The sequence below is a fragment of the Chaetura pelagica genome, unplaced genomic scaffold, assembly GCF_000747805.2.
Source record: "Chaetura pelagica isolate M959 unplaced genomic scaffold, ChaPel_1.0 scaffold21, whole genome shotgun sequence".
NCBI classification, from domain to species: Eukaryota; Metazoa; Chordata; class Aves; order Apodiformes; family Apodidae; genus Chaetura; species Chaetura pelagica.
In genome coordinates, this window is record NW_009952251.1 from 3,819,182 (window position 1) to 3,840,019 (window position 20,838).

A 20,838-nucleotide genomic window follows, 5' to 3' on the forward strand; every position below is an offset into this window, starting at 1 on the left:
AGCTGTGGGGACGGCGAGAAACGCTTCCACAAACATACGGTCGTATTCCGGAACTAAGGGGAGTGGCGGGGGAGCGGGGCAGGGGAGCAGCAGAGCCCGGGCCCCCGGGGGGGGGGCAGCTGCAGTGCTTGGCGACAGCCATGAGATGTCACTGCTGTCCCACACAAAAGCAGGCACGTGCTAATTTGTCAGACAGACCAGAAAGACTGAGCCGCAGCCACTTGGTGCCTTGCTTTCCCCCCCGTTTTCCCCGGAAAACTCTCCCGCTGTAGCCCGGGTCCCTCCCGCGGCCCCAGCGACGTCCCCGCTCTCGCAGCACCTCGCGCCGCGGAGCACGCGGGGCCGTGTGCTCTGTGGAGAGACGATACAGAAATGTGAGGCTTCCGCCACTGCTAAAGCTCAGAAGCTGTGGCCGCTTCATATCACCCTTCTCTGAAAAGAGAACGCCAAGTTTCAGCCATTTTTCTGACAGGATCAAGTAAAAATTGTATAATCATTCCCTTTAAATGTGTAGCCTGACCTGACATTTAGGAACAGTAACAAGGGATTTCAAGCAGTGGTGTAAAGTACCTGCCTTGCCCTAATTGCTGTACCATAGTTCTCATTCTCATCTCAAATCTCCTGATTCAGAAAGCAAATTTCTAAGGCAGTGCAGGATGTTCCATATTATTTCTTTATCTATCTACAGCTAGGCTTGATGCCATTCAGCTCTCCCGTGTTCAAAAACAAATGTCAGTGCATGCTGCCAGGGAGAAGACTTAATTTTCTGGTAAGTTAAATGACTCTGCTTTCCTGTCGTATCCTGTGTGCTATCCTGAACAAGAAGTTCCATCCCAAGTAACTCAGGGACAAGTGCCCTTCATTAGCACTTAGAAACTCCTCTCTTGTCAAACTTTCAAGACAATTGCATGCTTTTCACCTTAGATGAGGTGGAAAGTAAATGAGGTTTATCCCTGCAGCAAATCCATCAGAAGAGTGGCACTCTCTGCTGTTAGACAAGGACTGCAGAGATACAGATGAGGAAAGCAAATCCAGGAAGCTTAGTCTTACTGAGGCCTATAAATATGTCTTGTAGTAATAGCTGTTTATTAAAACAGGTTCTAAAAAACATTTTCAAAGTTCAGATGAGTGGCCATCTTAGCCATTAGCATCCTAGGAATATCCTTAGATCAGTTTTATGACCTCTATTTATTATGGCAGCTACCAATACATGAATATGCCCACTTTAAAAATCTTATTACTGTCAAATTCCTTATTTGGACCAGTGATTTGACATTCTTGCATGAGCGAACATTACAGTTTTTGCCTTTTCAACCTTCTCACCCTGGTGCACAAATCATTTATAACCTATTCTATTCTGTGTGTCTTTTTGGTGGTATAGGATTCTTATCTTTCATTTCAGTCTAGGCTTCTGATTTAATATATTAAAAGTTCAGTTCAGCTTTGCTTTCCTTATTAAGACACAAAAGAAGCAGCAGCTTACAGAATGCTGAAAGAAAAGCACAATATAGAAATATTTTTTTTAAAACAAAGTATTTTAAAAGGAAGGAGGATTGTGCTATCCTCTCATATGGCACCCCTTTAAAATTGTTGTAAACATGCGGAAAATTACTTCTGATTTTAAGCAAGTACACTTGTACTCTTCCTTAGCTGCTTTTGCTCAGATAGTGAGATCAAGATCTGCAGCTCTAGTTCTGGTGGGTCTCAGCAAGCTCTTGCTTCTCCAAAATGCTGCTGGAAGATCTCTCCTTGGGGACCTGCTAGCAGGCACAGTCTGGAACAATACAGACATAAAATTCTCCTTGCTATCCTATGTTGCCTTCTTCTTCTAGCACTCACACTATAGCTGGGTGAAAAAGTAAAATCAGAACCCATTTCACCAGCAGAAAAAACATTAAAAAAACCCACCCTAATCCAAACCCGAAGCCCTAAGTATTCATGTGAGTAGCCAAACCCAGTAAGCCTGATTTGTGCCTTGGAAGTGGCCTACATTAAAGATTTTCTTATGACAAACAAGTACTGACAGCCAAAAGGTTTGAAAGTGATGAGAAAACTGAGGGGACCAGCTTGGTTACACAGTGTAGGTATTTGGAAAATCCTGGCTATACCCCCTACAATGGGATGACAGACTAATAGCTACCAGATTAGCTTACAAAAGGCAGGTCTGAACCTTCACACAGGTACAGCCAAGATGCCTAAGGGGTGGATGAATCTGAAAAAATAGCAGGATCACACTGTGAATTAAAAATTAATCCATATAGAATTAGACACATGAGTCACTATTAGACACAGAAAGAGGGATGGTTAGAAATAAATCTTTTTTGAACAAAGATGAAAGGTATAGCATAGAGAGATTTTTATCCACATTTAAATGAAGTTGACCTGCTTTAAATAAGAAGTGTCTTGTTCATGCCTGAAGTATACCTGCAATTACATAAATCTGAACACCAGGCAGTCTTCTTTCGCTGTCCTAGGGAGGCTGCTTAAGTTTTTTCACATACATACACACCTTGTGCCTCTTTGTAACCTGTGTGTCTGTTCTGTAACTTGGCCACACCATGGTGAAGGACCCTGGCAGCAGATGGAAAGAGGAAGAGTAGGCACAGTCGTATTTCATTTCCATTTGGATATGTAAAGCATAAACCAGACACAAATAGTAATGAAGTAACACTCAGTAGTTTAGGCTCAGACTTAACTACTGATTTAGGTGAAAGTTATTTGCATTCAGACTAAAGGGAACAAGTAGGTAAATTTTTTGTAGCAATAGCTGAAAGTCCTGACCAAAAAGCCTGCCAGCACAGGACCAGCCAGGTGTCAGGAAGGACATCAGTGCTAGCCACCACACTGGGACACAGTCACACCAACACTGTCATGTATTTTTCTAAGATGGCTTGTAAGAAGCTCATTAAATCAATCTGGCATAATTCCACTTTGAGCTTTTCAGGTTACCCTACTTATTTTCTGATTTGAGATTCATCCAAATGAAAAATAAATTGGGAGCACATCTGGGCCACTCTCACCTCTGGACAGTTTCAGAGAGCCCAGGTCCTCTGTAAGGGCCACAGGAGAACATACCTGTACCCTGGAGGCTGCAGGTTTCCCAGCATGGGGCATGCCCTGAAACCCAAGTGTATTCTGATAAAAAAAATTGAATTCTACCAGCTTTGTAGCCCTGCAGACCCAGGGTGGTAAAATCTTCAGACAGACCCATCGTCATTCGGGGTTTTGCTGCTACAGTTAATCCCTGCTTCAGTTGCCAGTTATTGCACATGGCCTTCTGCAGACAAAAGGGGACTTCCCCCCCCCCCCCCCCCCCCTTTTTATTTTTCTGCAAATTCCCTGACCTGGAAACCTGACATTTTCTGGTTCACACTTACGAACATTTCAGCTCCTCCTTGAGCCCTGTTTAGGCTCTGTACTGACAGCAAAATGGCACAAACAGTAGAGCCTGTGCCCACTCAGAGGAAATGCAAACAACTCAACCTTGTCAGGATGCTCAGCCTCAGTTACTCCTCCTTTACTACTTAAATTAACTTATTCCAGCATCCATTTCAAGTGACCGCCTTTCTGTACAACATTTCCTATGTGCTACCCAGCTCCACAACTGCTCTCTCAGTACAGAAAATGAGAAGATCCCCCTGCTGCTTTAACATCCCTTAAAACAGATCTAGCTTCCGGCGTTAGTTTTCCCTTGCTTCTTGAAAGAAAATAGCAAAAATAATTGGAATAACATACAAACTGACAAGCCTGCCTCTGTTTCTGGCAGAAACTGCCAAAGAATCCTGGATTTGTGGGAGAATAATCCCACTGTGCTGCTGCCAAGGCCAGTCAGCCTCGTGCACCAGGCTGGTGAGCCAATGTTGCTTACATAAGTAATGGCCATCAGCAGGCAACCTCACATTTGGCACAAACTTCTCTCACCTGTCCCAGTGTAGAAGGGAAAATATATAAAACTTGTTCTGCCTTAAGCTGTTTGTCCTCACTTGTTTATTTTCTATGTATCTTGCAGCTGGAGATGCCCTCAACTACTGCTACAAGTGCCTCAGCTTCTTTGCAGGCTTCTGGGATTTGCTCTCATTGATGGCACAGTAACACCAATAGAAAAGATCATGATAGTAAGCTGGGTCATCACAATTTAATCCTCCAGCTTCACCATGCACAAGCATTTTTTGCATCCATTTCATGCAGAAATCTATTATTTTGTGTTCCTACCAACAGTGGCTGTTGTTTACAGTGGGTATCACCACAGGCTGACATGTATTACTCCTCTAACATAATGATCTGGTCTAAATAAAGAGGCAGATACAGTATGTGCACCTACCACCTGCAAGTGAGCAGCAGCCACGGGGCTGTTGCAGAAAGCCCTGCCCCCTGACGGTGAGGACAGGCTGGGTGCCCTGGGCTGGGCTGAGATGGGGCTACCAGCCCAGGGATGGGTGCCTGTGGGGGAGGCTCAGGGCCCTCAGGGCCTCACACCATCCCCAGCAACTATTTCCAAACTACTAACTCCCTCTCCTTAGAGAACACAAATGAAATAGCAGAGCTAGTGAAAAAGTGGTTAACAGGAGCTTTAGCAGAAGAATAGAAGAACATGGAAATAAGCCCCTGCCATTTCTTACATTATCAGGGAGCTGTTCAGCCATGAATTGTCTGTAATAATTAGCATGAGAATATCTCCTTGATGACATTCATACTGCATAAAAGGGTCTGCATTTCCTCCATCAAAGTGCATATTTATGAACTGAATCTCTGAAAGACGGAGCCTTTGATAGTATTATTTTAATATTTTTCTGCATATGATTTAGAAATTTAAACTTCAAGAAGCCCCAATTAAAAAAAAAAAAAAAAAAAAAGACTATCAGATTTCTGCTAGTCCCCTCCATTTCTAGTAAACATAAACTCATATATGGGAGCTGCTGTTTAAATATGAAAGTGATAGACTATACAAGATAGAACAACATGAATATATTTACTTTTGATCTTTAATCATCCTAAGAATAGTGAATTGAATAACCTAACCTTGAATGCTGAAGCCATTACATGGCATATGTTTTCTTATTTCCCATTTATTTCTTGACCCCTGTGACAGCCCACTCCAAGTCACACTGAAAAAACCTTTACTTTCTGTGTATAGCCCTGTGCACGTGTGCTTCTGCCCCCTTGTTATTCAATACCTCGTATTTTATATACCTGATTACTCCAATTCCTTGGAACTTAAGCTTGATTCAAAACAAGACTCATCAAGGGCAGGACTACAGGACTGCAAGGACATATGACAGACATGCCGCCACCAGCTTGAGTAGCTTGAGTTTGACAGTCTTGGATGTGGGGTGGCAGTTCAGGTGTGAAACTTACTGGAGATTTGTCAACAGACCCTGCCCAAACCTGAGGGACTTGTAGCTGCTTCTACTTACTACAGTTCTGGTCTTCTAGCACTGTTTTAGCACCTACAAGCAGGTCGCTGAAAGATGAAAACCCTACGTCTGAATGGTAAATGATTGTTAATTTCTGAAACTTTTATACTCTATTTTGTTACTCTCCTTTTGTAAAAAATGGTCAAGCATGTGGATTATCTCAGGCCTGTGTAACCCAGGCTTCTGAAAGGGGACTCAGGGAGGGAACACATGTCTGAAATTGTGTAATTTCAGGAGAGGAGCTGATGGGCCACCAAGCCTGGTGCTATGGGATGCTCGCTCATTTTCTCCCGAACCCAAGTCCTCCCCACTGGTGAAGGCAGTAACCTGTCCACCATGGCTTTGGAGCTGCAGCAGCCTGCTGCACACCTATGAATTACAGTCTAAAAAACTTTTGGTTTCTCACTAGTTTTTAAGGGCTGCTAATGTAAATTTAGAAAATTGAGGAGAAAATATAAGAAACTATCAGCGAGGTATGGTCTCTCTGGGAGCAGACTTTTAGAGTGATACCAAAACTGATGTTTTCCCTACTACATGGCACTGCCTGAAAATCTTCCTATAAGCTTTCCACATGGAATTATTTTATTCCAAAGTTGTCAGTACTATGCAATTACAATTCTTGTAGCTAAAGCCTTCTTTTGTTAGAAAGTCAACAATTTTAAGTTGCATAATTTCAAGCTTTATATTATTTAGACAAATCCCTTTACGTTTGGCATGTATCTCTAAGGCTTCATTTCTAGTACAACTTTTATCTTCTATTACTTAACAATAAATATTTCGTATTTAATTCATGAATGCAGATAGCAGTACATTTTTATGCACCAACAAAATAACAAGCAGTGCATTTCTTACTCTTAGGAATGAGAATGATCTAGATGGATACCAGCTTTATCTCCTTACTAAGGAAAATAGCCAATATTTGCTAAACAAACTACCATTCAAGGCATCTTGATTGTTCTGAAAATTAAACAGAATATTCTGAATTAAAAAAAAAATCCAGGAAAAAACCTCCTCACATTTAAAAAATTCTGGAAATATTACAGTTTTGCCTGCCAGGCATATCAACTTCTCAAAATAGTAATGACAGTGAATTATTGTATTTGCAGGAAGATTACTAAAATTATCCTCCTTATCTTTCAGCTGTTATTTATCTTTTTAAGATGTAAGATTTTTGGTGCAGAGATTGGCCTTTAGTGGCCAAATATGCCCTTGCTCTATATCTCTGAGTACTACAGGAATGAAGTGAGTATACAAAAAGTTAGTATATTTATACTGGTCCTTATAAAGAAAAGAGTATTAAAGAGACCAGGTTCTTGCCCCAGTGAAGTTACTACTTTTGAAGGGGCAATGGTTGCAAACTGGAACATAGGAGGTTCAATGTAAGCATCAGAAAAAAAAGTTCTTTACTGTGAGAGTGACATAGCCCTGGAACAGGCTGCCCAGAGAGTTTGTGGAGTCTCCTTCTCTGGAGACATTCAAAACCTACCTGGACACATTCCTGTGTGATGTGCTCTGGGTGATCCTGCTCTAGCAGGTGGGGTTGGACTGGATGGTCTTGTGAGGCCACTTCCAACCCCTAAGATTCTGTGATTCTGTGACTGTTTTCAATTCTGCCACTATTCCACCTTTTTACAAACCATGCCACTTTTATCTAGAAATAACTCTTACCACGTTTTTTGCACCATTGTTGCTTGGTAAAAACCCAACTGGGCTGGTAAAAACCCAGCCCTCCCTCCTCCCCACCCCCTGCTCCCTGCATGAGGGAAGCCACAGACCCCCTTGCATGCCCTGGGCTGGGGCCCATGGCCAGCCCCAACATACCTGCTGTGGGGTCTCAGCTTGGCCCCCACCACACTGGTGCTGGTGAGATCAGGCATTACTCGCAATGATCCGAACATGCAGAAATACAGCACATCTCCATTTTTTTTCATTCTGAAACAAAACAAGAAATGAATGGGTGAAATCAGTCAGAAAATGGATAATAAGAAGAAAATGTTGATCTGTACGTCCCTACCAGAAAACAATGACATAATTTCAGAATATGCAGAGGTGGCTGGGTGTTGTCAGAAAACCTTAATTCATCACCGCCAGAAACTCTTGTGGGAACATACATACCAGTTATGAAAGATGTTTTTTCTTGGATCTGAGACAAAATTCCTGATCAGAAAAAAAGAGAGGATAATTGTTGGTTCAGATGTTTGCAGAGCACATGGGAGTCCTCCTCACTCTATTCAAGCCTCCGTTTTGCTTCTAAAATGAAACAAAATGTGAATATCCCAGGTGAACATTTTAGCTATTGTCTAATTGGAGATGGGTGAGATTTCACAAATAAGCTTCACAGGGCTTTAGTTGCATCCTGACTTTGTGCAGGATATCTTTTGGATGCTTGAACAAGCTGCTGTGACATGAAAGGATGTTTCTGAACATGGGTGCAGGGTCCTGCTCCAGTCCACTTCTCCCTTCACCCCTCCTCCTTCTGCCAAGCAAGAAAGAAAGAGTAGCAAGCCTTGTGTTTATAAGGTTATCAGAATAAAAATTCATCCACATGAAAGGAGGAAGATAAATCCTACTACTGTTAGGGTTGATTTAAAAATCACAGTTGTTTTACTTATTGTCTTATTTATAATTCAGCTTATAACTATAGAAGATGAAGGGGAACATGTCCTACTTTTCCCTTTGTGATTTGACAGCACTTCTTTTGAGAAGCTTTGCTATGAAAACTGGTGGTTTCTCAGTTTCCCCTGCTGTGTTCTTGGGCCTTCCACAACAAAATCTGGAAAGAGCAGGGAACACAAACAAAATGTCTCAGGCAATTACAGCCCTCAGACTGACTTGTGCCAGCCCTTTCCTCCCTGTTTGCCTGCAAACTGATCAGTTAACAGTGTCTTTTTCAACTAAAAGGAGGTGTTTGCTCTTATTAATGACTAGAGAACAAATCTAACCTATAAAAGCTGTGACTAATAACCCAAAGTCTGCAATCTCCATGCAACAGGAGCCTTCAGTGCATGTCAAAAGGAGATAAATGTAAGGCAGACCTGTGAATCCAGAGAATGGGGATGAAGTCCTTAATTGCTCACGTTCTCACTAGCACCCATTTATTCCTGCTAAAGGCACAATCTCTGAAGGTAGCCCTGATGCCCGGGAATGCCAATGTGGCTACATATGCAAACGTGCTGTGCACACCCATATTGCCTCTGCCATCACTGCAGTTAGATGCCATTTCAGCTACCTCTAAAAACCTTCCAGCACCCCAGCCTCTGCCAAGCAGGTTGTCTCTGCACAGAGGCAATGGAGACAACCTGACAGAAAGACCTGTCTCTCTTGACTTATTCCTCTGGCAATGTATCAAACAGGAGCTGGGCAATCCAGTTGCCCCCTCAAAGCCTTTCCAGCTTCCCAGAGTATGGATTAGTGATTCCCAATGCATTCAACCATGTATTTAGGGTTTTTGTGTTTGCATATCCATGGCCATTACCAATGAAATTACTGCTTCTGGTAAGTGGGTCTACTGTACCTTTTTCCTAATTCACAAATGTTTGCTGCTGCTGCTGCTTAGTGCACTTATGTGTTGACAGATCCTCACTGTGCCAGAAACCTGTGCTTGCTAATCTGCCTCAGTGTGGCTGTGTTTGATTTCTTAGGACTTCACCTGCATCTCTGCAGGGATATGATGACACTTGGAAACATGTTCCTCAAAACAGTTTATTCTGTCCTGTACTTTGGCAGCTATTGATAAATGTCCTCAGCTGAACAGATCCCACTGCACAAAATACCTCCCGACACGCAGGAAACGCCCTCTCTTCTTCTCAGATTACCTTAAGTGGTGAGGCTGTTTTCCAGCAGACACCTATGATACTGTTGCCTGTTTTTTTCTATTTGCTGAACCTTTATTTTGTACTTATTTCACTCACATTTTTCTTCAATTATAGAACCATTCTACCTGACAATACTGCTAGTTCAGTTTCTCCCTCTCTGTAATTTCACGTGAATGCTCCCCATACTAAATAGGATCTATTTTTACAGGTCTTTTGCTCTGTGTCATTTTCCATTTGTTTCTCTTGTGTATTCTGGTCAAGGGAAATCAAACAGAGAGACAGATTCTGCTACTCGCTCTTACTCATGCTACAAAATGGCTTATTCAGGGAAGAGATAAAAATGCCAGAAATCTGTGCTTTGATCAGGGAACAATATTTGAAAACATGGTACTGGAGCATTTTGTGTAGCTTGTGTGATCTAAACCAAAAAGACAGTAGTGAACTATTAAAATGCAGTCAGCAGTGCAGGTTCCTCCTCTTGTTTTTAAAGTAATGTCCATTTATCTGTTGATGCACAGCAATTGACTAACTCTTTTTGACCTCTCACAGCTAAACCCAGCAATTTTATTTTGGCAAGCCGTTTCCCAGGCAGGCAGAATGAAGATGGCTCCCAGGAACTCCTTCACCAAAGAACTGCTCTCCAACGGAAACAGTTTGTAGAACCTCTGTAACCCAGCAGCAGGATTCTTTAGTACATGCACTGCAAGATGCACCTTCCAGCTAAAGCACTAATCTGGCACTCAGAGCTGAAGATCAGCCCAGTGTAGATTCCAACCTTGGTAAAGGCCACAAGTGCAGCAAGGGGCAGTACAAGACACAAGGTACTCTCTCCTTGCCTTTAGCTGCCATGTACACAAGTGCCAGACTGCTAAAGATGGGGGACCCCAAAAGCTGCCTCTGTCCCAGCCCTGAGGCTGTTCATCCACTGGCCTGCGATCAGCAGCAATCTTGTGCCCATGGCCAGTGAACCATTCCAAAGCACCCGCTATTCCAGGCCGCATGTCTAATGCCACACCTGCTCTCTGAGATCTTGTTTCGCAGCTACCTTGAAAATATGGTCCCCTCTCTCGGGCTGAAATGGTCCTTGCCAGCAGTTACAGAGTTTGGCTGTAAAGTGCTCTGTGAAACAATCACCATTGGCATTTGATGACCTATTTCCTTGGTCAGTCTAAATCAATGTTCCAGTCCTTCCTGTCCTTCAGCTCTCTGAGGTAAGGAATTTTGAAGCCATTCATTGCTCAAACTGACCTCAATCCTCAAATAGCTCAGGATATCTCCAGATGTTATTCAGTGGGATGGAAACAGGTGCTCCTTCATCCACACCATACACATTTGCCCCAGCTATTCCTGACAGCCTATCTGTGTCCTGGGAGGGATATAGTTGCAGGATCTCCTTCCTCCAGCTTCATTCTGTGCACCATTTATCCCTCTTAGTTTCGGAGGCTGCTGCTCCGCACCGCTCGGTGCCCTGAACACCACGCAGCTCTGCAGGATCACATCAAGGGATCAGCTCATCAGCTGGTTTTTCCAAATCTTGGTGTATTATTTAAAACTTTTTGTGGAGATGTGTTACCTAGCTTATACTTTGGTCTCTCCCACCCTCATCCAAATAACTGATGACACCATTTAGCTGCTAGAGCACACAATCCATCACTCCTTGCAACACCACAGGTACACTGGCAACACCATATGGCAACTTCTTATACTTGAACAGCCCCTTTGCATGTGTTTGCAGTAAAGAGTATTTATTAATCTGGATCTGGTGTCACATGCTGATGTGCTTAAGACAGTTTGAAAGTCATGGTTTAGGCTTGGCTGATGACCAGCTGTCAGGGGTTTACGGCCTGCATATGTCAAGCTTCTAGCTTTCATCTGAGCTGCAGTAATAAAATTTTAAATAAAAATAAGTGGCAGCAATAAGACTTTTCTCCATTGACTCCAGAAGGTTTTGACACTTTTTCTTAGTGCAGGAACATTTACTTTAGTAATTTCCAGAGCAGGGAGGGAGCCAGCTCCATCCTGACTGACCTGTTTTGTGCCCTTGCTATTGATCCAGGTCCCAAAGCAAGAGAAAGCATTGTAAGGGGTGGCAGAGTCCTTGCTCCTGACAACAAACACACACTGACTGAAACTAGACCACAACATCACAGAAACAACACTGGTAATGCTTTCAACAGCTCTTCATTTTGCTGCAGCTTCTGTTCTTTCACGGTTTTCCTCTAGACCTTGGGAAAGAAACTTCAACGCCCGCAGGAAGAAGATTTTGGCTCTGCTTTGGCAGTCTCGAGGGGTTCAGAAAGGACATCATTGAAGTGAGCCTTCAACTGCAGGGCTGTAAGCATCTGCTCCTCTGCAAATCTGTCCCTGCTGCATTCAATCAGAAAGAAACTATATATTGCAATATTCAAATTTTATAAAAGCAATTTCTACTTTTCTTTGTGCACTGCAGAGTAAACAAAGATCTACCTATTCATTTTGTTGTTTGCAGTCACCCATTACCCATCTTCTTCTTGAAAATGAAAACAAAATTGCGCACTGATGATCATTTTATAGTTTTAAGACAACATATTTCCTCATGATTTAGGCAGGAATCTTCCTTGGTGTTTAGGTGCTGATCATAATTTTACCAAAGAACCAAGCAGAGGGGGGAACTCTGCTCAAAACCTGAAGAGATTTAAAACTCAAAATTCCTTTTTCATTTTATGGCAGGTCTTTAATAAAGTGATATTACCTCTCATCCTCTGAAAACTACCAGAATTTTAAGCTTTATTTCCACTTTTTTCATTTAAGTGGATACCTACTTCAATATCTTCAAAGCTATTTAAGGTTCAGATACTAAACATGAATAATTGCCTCCTGGTTTCAGTGCATGATAAAATAAAAACTGACAATGCATGTCTTCTGGTGACATCCGCACCTGCATCTGTGACAGAGACTTGTAATTTGATGAAAATTAACTTCACTCTGGACTAGAAGGGCAAGGTTTAAAGCAGCTTCAGTATCATATTCTGCATCACTTTCCTTCCTTCTGATATACATGTGGCAGTGGGTGGCAGTGGGTGAGAAGTGGATGAATAGATGAAATCTGATCACTTTTCAGTCCTTTATTCACTTGAAGCATTGCACTGAGTAAAAAAAAATAGAAAATGGATTTCTGAGCATCTTATCATGAAGTTCTTTAGAGAAGCAACAGGAAGACAGAAGCTTGCTCATCTCCATCATTCAAAAGCCCAAGTTTTTGTGTTATCTTGCAAAATTATAAGTAAAAAAAAAAAAGTGCAATAGCTCCCTGAAGCTCCCTCAGCCTCTTTCTTGCAGGCTAAGCACTGCTTACTGAAAAGATGCAAAACTTGTAGTTGAGAAGAAGTGCACCTGAGAAGTCCATGCTTGGTTTGTGGACAGCATATGCAACAGAAAAAGCAAGAGTAAAATTAAAGGCATAAGTGATGTGATGAATTATTCATGCCCTTTTGTGAACATAGTTAAGACCTGTGGGAGTTAAAGGATAGCTACTCAAGTAAAAAAAAGTATATTTTAATGACATACAACTATTAGATGGAATTTTGCATGGAAATACTCTGGAGTATTACACATCACTTCCAGGGAAGGAAAAGGCATATTTCTGAATCTCTTGAGGTGCAAACTCATTAATTAGTATGGATATGAAAGATCTATGCTTAGATATCTCAGTCAAGCAATTATTGAGGACATATAATTTAAGAGTATAGTCTGGCAATGATAAGTTATTTTTATGCTCATTTAAATTCACTTCATTGACATTTTATTTAGCAGGATCTAAACAAGTAGAAGCAAAACCTGCTAGTGCCAAGAAGACCTGCTTTGGTGAGCAGGTTCCCATGCATCAGCCATTGACTGGAGGCAAAGGAGTGAGTGGCTTCTGAAAAAAAGTCACTAAGGAGTTTGTTTGGGACCATGGCATGCTGCCCTTGCACAGCACTGATGAGGCATGGACCTTGCTGCAAGACCTGCTGCTCCCCCACTGCTGCCCAACTTCCAGATCTGTGGGTGAAAATCTGTGGGGGCTACTCTTCGCTGTCCCCATTCCTTGTTTGCTGCTTGTGCTGCTCAGCCAGCCTCTGCTCTCAGGCAGACTGAGAGCAAAGAGGTGTTAAGAGTGGTAGTATTGCTACAATGAGGAGATAGCTCCCTTTCCTTAGAATTTCTTCCTTTGAGGTTTGTAAAAGTATGAGTTCCCACATCCTCCAGCACCCTCTCCTGCTTCCAGAGTCCTTGTTATAGAGATTCTGGAAATCAGGTCAAGCCCAGTTCTCTAAATGCTGTCTACATAATAGCTATATAAAAGCAGTATGAATGTGGTTTATGGCAAGGACTCAGTCTCTATTTCCATCCATGGTTTCTACATAAAGTGGCTAGTTTAGCTAAAGTCTGAATATGAGAATTTCAGTCTATGAAGCTTGTTAAGTTTAGACTAGTTCATCTTTTCATTATGTTTGATACTCATCATAAATGTCATGCTGGCCCTACAGTTACACATTGTACCAGTTCCTTAGAAAAAGGAGTTAGAGTAGTTAATTTGACTTGTTTTTGTTTGGTTGGTTTTTTTGCTAGATATACTTCAATTTCCATCTAAATTGTTATTTATTACATGACTAGACTTAAAAAAACATTTGTTCAAATAATTTCTTTGCAGAGGATTATCTCCTTCCCTAAATGGACCTTTCATGCACCATCTGTCATAATGTGGGTAGAGAATGAAGGCAGAGGCAGACTTTCACACCCATTCTCATTGTGTCAAAGTCTTCAGATAGAGACCCATTTGACAATGCCTACATTTTCAGTGTTGACCAAGTGTGCTGTAAACTCTGTCCCATCACGGTGATTTTCCCCTCTCAGTTTCTGAAGCAATTTTTCAGGACTTTACATACCCACTCTTCAAAGCAAGACCATGCAGCAAAGTGTAGGAATGTTATTCCTCAGAGTTCTTAACCTTTTTAGTGTTTCGCAACACTTACAACATGCAGGCTGAAGAGTCTGAAACCTCAAAGGTACATTTATAAGTAAAAAAATTCTGGGAGGCAGTCTTTTTTTTATGTGGCTTTGACAGAAGAATTCAAATTACTTCTCCCATTCAGTGCATTTCTCCACTCATTTGCTGCAAACCAATTTAATGATCTCCATTTTTTCTTTTATACTGACAAAGGGGGATCAAAAAGAGAGGCTTCATTGCAAAGCAGACTCAAGCAAAGGTTTCGACTCTATTTTGCATGACACTTTCTATTTCACCACACCTGGCAGCCCAAGGCATCACAATCAAATGTGAGGCATCCTTGTGCCTCATAACAAATGTAGCAAACAGCTTAATTTTCTTTTTTTTAAGCCACCTTACTGTAAACTGTAGTGGTGTAGGATGGGTATCCTGCATGAATGCAAAGTTGAGATCACTTCCCAGCCTGTTCTTTTAACAACCATTTTTTAAAATCTCTACATTTTACAGATTTGTAAATCTGTCATTCTGTCTCCTCAAGGACTGGAAGTGAAGCATCTTTTGAAATTCTGTGTCTCCTGTTTGTTATATTTGTAGCTGAGGAGAAAGTTACTCTGGTAGTTTTTACCTGTAAACAGCTGAGAGCAAGTAACCTTGGTGCTGGGGAGCACATCCAACTATTTTCTGGTAAAGTTATGGACTCTAAAGTCTGTACTCAACTTTCTTTCAAAAACAGCTGGCTAGTCTGACAGAGAGAACACAGAATAACAGAATCATGTCTCACAATGTTGTGAACTGAACCATCAGGAAAGGAAGCATTTCCTCCATCCCGCTTTCCAAGAATATCACACTTCTTTCTCTGAAGTATGGACTAATTTGGGTCTTTTGTGTTGGACAGTATTTCATAGTGCTGCATTCAATTTGTAAGTGGCTTGTGAGAAAGAAAATTCAGCCTGTGAGAACTTGGGCAATAGCAGCAGAATGCAGCAAGTCGTGCACAGAGGGGACTCTCAGCTAGTCAGACCTCTCTGATGCATCTGTAACACAATTAAATCCCCATAATGACCTTCATTAGGCCCAGCATGTAAGTCAATACAAACAACTTTCAGCTCAATGAGCATTTTCCCTCTAAAAAGTAACCTCTCAGTTCTATTACTTTTGCACTGGTTTAGCCATATGCTAAATATTATATTGCCTTATTCTCATTTACCCTTCATATATTAAGGTGAAAACTCTGACCTAGTGCATTCTAATTACTTGGCTTATTAGCTTCACATTATATCAGTAATGGTGTGATAGCCAACATAATTACTAGGACTTGAAAAATTATACTTTGCTGTACTATTTCATGAACTGTGAGATGGTTCTGTCTTCTTATTAACTCTTTTATTTAATGGGTTGACCAGATTTTTCATCTACCTAGGACATTGATCAAACTGATAATTTTAGATTTCAGCTGCAATTGAGAAATTGCCCATTAAAATGGTGAGAGATATATTTTATATAAGAAAATAGACATTTATTATTCTTCTTTGTTTCTTATTGACAGGCCACCACAATTACGTAGTTACTCAAAATGCCTGACTCTCTTTGGGACCCTTCTTCCACTTGGAATCAGAATCACTGCAGTTAGAAAAGACGCTGTCAGATCACAGAATCTTAGGGGTTGGAAGGGTTCTCTAAAGATCATCTAGTCCAACCCCATTGCCAGAGCAGGATCACCTAGAGCACATCACACAGGAACATGTCCACTAAACCATGTCCCTAAGCACCACATCTACATGGCTCTTAAATACCTCAAGGGACAGTGACTCCATCACTTGAACATGCTTCAGGCTCAAGCCCTTGATACAAAGACACAGTCCTTTACTCTTTTAAGCAGATAACTATGTTACACCATCTGAAAGATAAACATGCCAGGTCCTGTCTGTAGCTCTGCCCTTCATAAATGAGATTTGTCCACATTCTCCAGTCACTAGCCCAGGACTGCTGCCTGCAGGGGAGAAGTCCCACACCCGTCTCACTGATGTTCATGTGTCCCTAACAGTGGGGCAGCTCCAAGGTGTTTCTGGTGTATTAGTCAACAGAAGCAGAGGGTCAGTGCACAAATGTCAGTCAGTCATTTTTAGTGAAATAATCTCAGAAGCCCCTGGATTGAATTAATCAGCAAACTATCCCTGGCACACTTGTTTGAAAGCAGTCACAGAAAAACCTTGTGGCTTTTGGCAGATGAACCTGTACTTTTGCAATTCTGTGGCAGCTGGAAAAGGCTGATGCTGACTTGACTAAACACATCAGTCAGGAGCTTTCCCTGTGGGGAAATCTATGTATATTTTAGGCTTATATAGTTGGAAAAGCAATGAAGATGACTCCTTATTGGTTGATTAGTTGTTGTTGTTGGTTTTGTTCAGTTTTTTTTCTTCCCGAAATCCCCACCCATCTCTTTTTCTAAGCAGGAAAATGCTCTTTTTTTCATAGCTGCCCAAATATAAAGGAGTGTTATTGGCAGAGATACTGTCACAGGACTTTAAGGTTAACTGTGAGAAATTACCTGTATGGGTAAATCCCTTCAGAGCATGTCCATCAGACCAGAAGACCAAACAGAGCTGTGAATCAGTATCCATTAACTAAATCCATTCTCCCTGTGCAGCTGTGCAACCAAAACCATTTCCCAGTTTCACAACTGCATCCTGAAGCCAAGAGGAGATGGTGTAAAAATGGCTGGTGATTATTTAATAAATAACAGGAAATTATTATTTTTTAAAAATAGAGTGCACCTGAAAATGTATTCTTCCTGCAAAACTTTCATGGGTGCTACTTAATTCTATTGCACTTGGTGCAATCAGTATAACACACTTCTAATTTTCCTTGACCCCTCTGCACAAGGAACATTCTTATAAAAGGAAGCATACAAAAAAGAACTCCCAAAGGTAATAGCACAATCAAAAGAGGTAAGAAGAAGTTTGAGCTTGAATGTTAGGAACTGGCATTCATGCCAACCTACTGGTGGCTTGACACAAGCCTGCTTGAGTGATCAGGGTTCAGTTCTTGCTGCATTTGAGATTAGTGGAGATATTAAAGCCACAGCCCTTGATATTAAAGGGAGGTGCAGGCAGAGAAATTTCAGTCCCAAATTGGATACACTTGCCAAGTCTCTAGCTGCAGTGCAACACTCATTTATTTGCAGATATAGACAGGATGTTGAATGAAGAATTACTTTGGAGGGTGGTATATTGGGATTAGGTAGAATCTGCCTAAAGCCAGAAAAATTTGTTGCTTTTGTGTTAATTTGTGCTTTAAAAATGATTAAAAGCACCTGACATTTTAGGTAATCGTATGTATTTAAATTAATATGAGACTCAAACTGGTTTTGGAGTCCTTTCTTCACTAGCATATACCTACGTTAAAATACACACTGCATAATATATAGCTATGTATCTTGTGGTTTCTTGATAATTTAAGTAAGAGAAGTTTTAAAATTAGCTGTTAAGTTACCATTCAGAGTTCTGATCATCTTCTAATTTCTGTGCAAAATCCTCCACAGGGGATAAATCTAGTTTAAACGTTCTCTTCTTCATATGACTTTATACCTTGGCTGTAAAATGATATTCCCGCATTTCTAACTGAAATACATTACAACTACTAAAATGTTTTAGCTCAGTTTTGTAAAATAAGTCTATATTTCAACTGTAAATATATCCAGAATTATGAAAAAAAAAATAATTATTTGTGGTTTTCTTCAGTTTCGTTGTCCTAGCCATAGATGTGATACGTGAGCAATTTAGAAAAGCGCAAATACTGGTGGGTTTTTAAATAGTTCTAAATGCCAGTCGTCTCCCTAGGTTCTCTTATTTACTAGCAGAATTGAAATTCTCCGTTTTATTTCTTCTGATGTTTTGGGCAGATACGTGATAACTGCTTGTCTGGGCAGTAAAGTTGCCAAGAGTTTTCTTGAGCTGAAGCAGGGGTGAATTTCTCTCCTGCTCTGTAGATGATGTGAAGGGTGTTAGGTGCTTTCCTCTTCCTCCCCTTTCTTCTTCCATGTAAATATCAGAAAAAAATCTTCTTTCCTGTGAGAGTGATAGAGCACTAGAACAGGCTGCTCAGAGAGGTTGTGGAGTCTCCTTCGTTGGAGACATTCAAAACCTGCAGACAAATGCTGCCATGCAATTGTGTGTGTCCACACCACTGAAAACAGATAACCTGTGTCCACATAAACTATGGGAAAACCTGAAGAATAAAAACAAGGATAGCCCAATCCTTATCTGTTTGGGGAGTTTTGCCTTGCAAGGTGCTCTCAATCAATGTCATTTGAGTTCTATCTCTTTCTGTAAAAGACAGAGCCTTACCTAGGAATCATCTCCTTGATAAAATGAATATGAAGAGAAAATACAATAAAACAGCGTTGGCCTAGCCTTTAATATTTAAAGTAGCAATGACAAAATGAGAAATACTTTATCTGAAACCAGACTGAACTCATGGCCTTCTTTCGCAGCCTTAAGGAGTTCATTTAGTAAAAATTGATATTTATGTTGTCTCTACTTTTTTGAGTCTATAATCGCAAACTCAACATGCAAGTTCAATGTGTGGTTTTCTGGGCTCCCAGCAGTATCCAAAATCTCAGAAATTCTTTTCATGAGCAATAGCCTCAATCAAAACTATCTCTATTGATATGATGAAGTTATAATTTTGATACGGTGTTCTGTTGAGTACAAAACAGCACTCACAACTGGTTGCAACAAAATGCTTTTCAAATATGGTTCTTTCCTGGGTTTAGTGCTCCTATTAATGTGACCATTCCCCATTGGCATGTGGTCTATTCTGTTTTCATTCCAGCTGCACAGAATTCCACAGACCCCAAGCCATGACACACTGCTAGAGCAGGAGGATAAGGATGCCTTTTCTATCTCTATAATGGACTAATCTATTCCTGTGCAGGTTCCAGAGTGTATTTCCAATAAATTCTCACTATCACAAATTGTCCAGACATACATAACCCCAGAGGATACCATTAATTTTGCTTTGATACAGATTATAGCAGACTAATTATTTGTTCCTCTTGAGATTCCCACAGATGGGGCATAACTATATCCACTGGTAAAGGCTAGCATATGTCTCTCAAAGAATTTACCTCTTAAGGTTTCCTTTCCTCCTTCATTCTTCTGCTGTCCTCTAGCACTCCCAGGAGTTACTGTTATTGGGTACTAATTTAATAAAAATGCAGGAGATTCTGACTGGAATGATAACCACCAAAGCTATTAAATTGTTTTCCTGTGTAACAACTCTGATTGAAATTCTAGTCACAGCAAAGTCAAAGGCAAAATTTCCTTGGCTTCTGTGAAGGACTGGAATTTCATTTAAAGTGAATATTGTTTTTTATTTAGACACAAATATCTCATAACAATTTCTGATCTGCAAGTCTTGTCTAGCAATACCACATTAAGAAAGCCATGAAACAGCAATCTAAAGGATACCGTCAAGTGGAGGCTGAACATGTATTACTTTCAGGTGCTGTGTGCTAAATACAAATCTCTTCACCTGACGTGATATCTACTAGGAGATAATGTTATCAGTCATGTCCTGTGTGCTGTAGAGATCATCACTTTCAAGGCAGAGGAGGACAGCAGAAGAAACAGCACAGTAGCAGGAAAGAAAGTAGTGACAATGGCAGAGAAGAGCAGCTGTGGTAGGGAAGGACTTTTAAGTGATGTACACATACTTCATATATACTTAAATTCTTTTTTAACACAGCCTTCCCCATGAGCATGACCTGTCCTTTCTGACTGACTCTTTAAACAAAACATATGCAAATATACCCCAGCTTTACTTTTTATATTCTGTATTTCCCTATGTACCTTTGTGAGAAAATTATGGAAATGATCAAGCTGAAAATACCCAGGCCTTAACCAGTTAGTTAGCTCACAGTATTTCAGGAAACAGGTGACAGAAATTTCTTCTGAATCCACAATTTCCTTGTAGCAAGAAGAGGTACCTTAATACTACCTTTAAGAGAAGGCCATAAAGCCAGGCAATATGCATACATGTGCGTGTGTACATGCATGTACCTACCTAGTTATTTATATATTTGGTTTATGTGTGGGAGAGGAGTAGATTTTGCCCACACTAAGCAATTACATACCCTATCAAAATGTGTGCCAGCACTTGCTTTTTTTCTCTCCATTAATTCAGATCTTGAATATACATATTTATTTTTAAATAATTGCAAATTATCCATGAAATGTTAAATAGGATAAGGAACTCATTAAGCATTAATCATGTTACATAGTTCAAGCATGAAATCAGGCTATTCACACACATTTCTCAAGAGTTATCATGAAATGTAAAGTGATTTAAGGAAACCAGGAAGACCAGCACTTAAGGTGGTTGCACAGGACTTGGGAGATGACAGTACATTTCATCATCTCACTGTAGAGGTTTTGGGTGCTGCTGCTAAAGCATCGTGCCTCCCTTCACATCATTAGAAGAGACATAAAACATCTCAGTTGAAGGGGAGGACAATAAGAACATGACAGGGCTTGGGCAATGTTTGGTGACACATCTAATGAAGGCCATTAAAGTACCACAGTTAGTTTCTCACAGAGCAAGGGAAAAGCCATTAGCCTTTTTGTGTGTCAGATGGCAG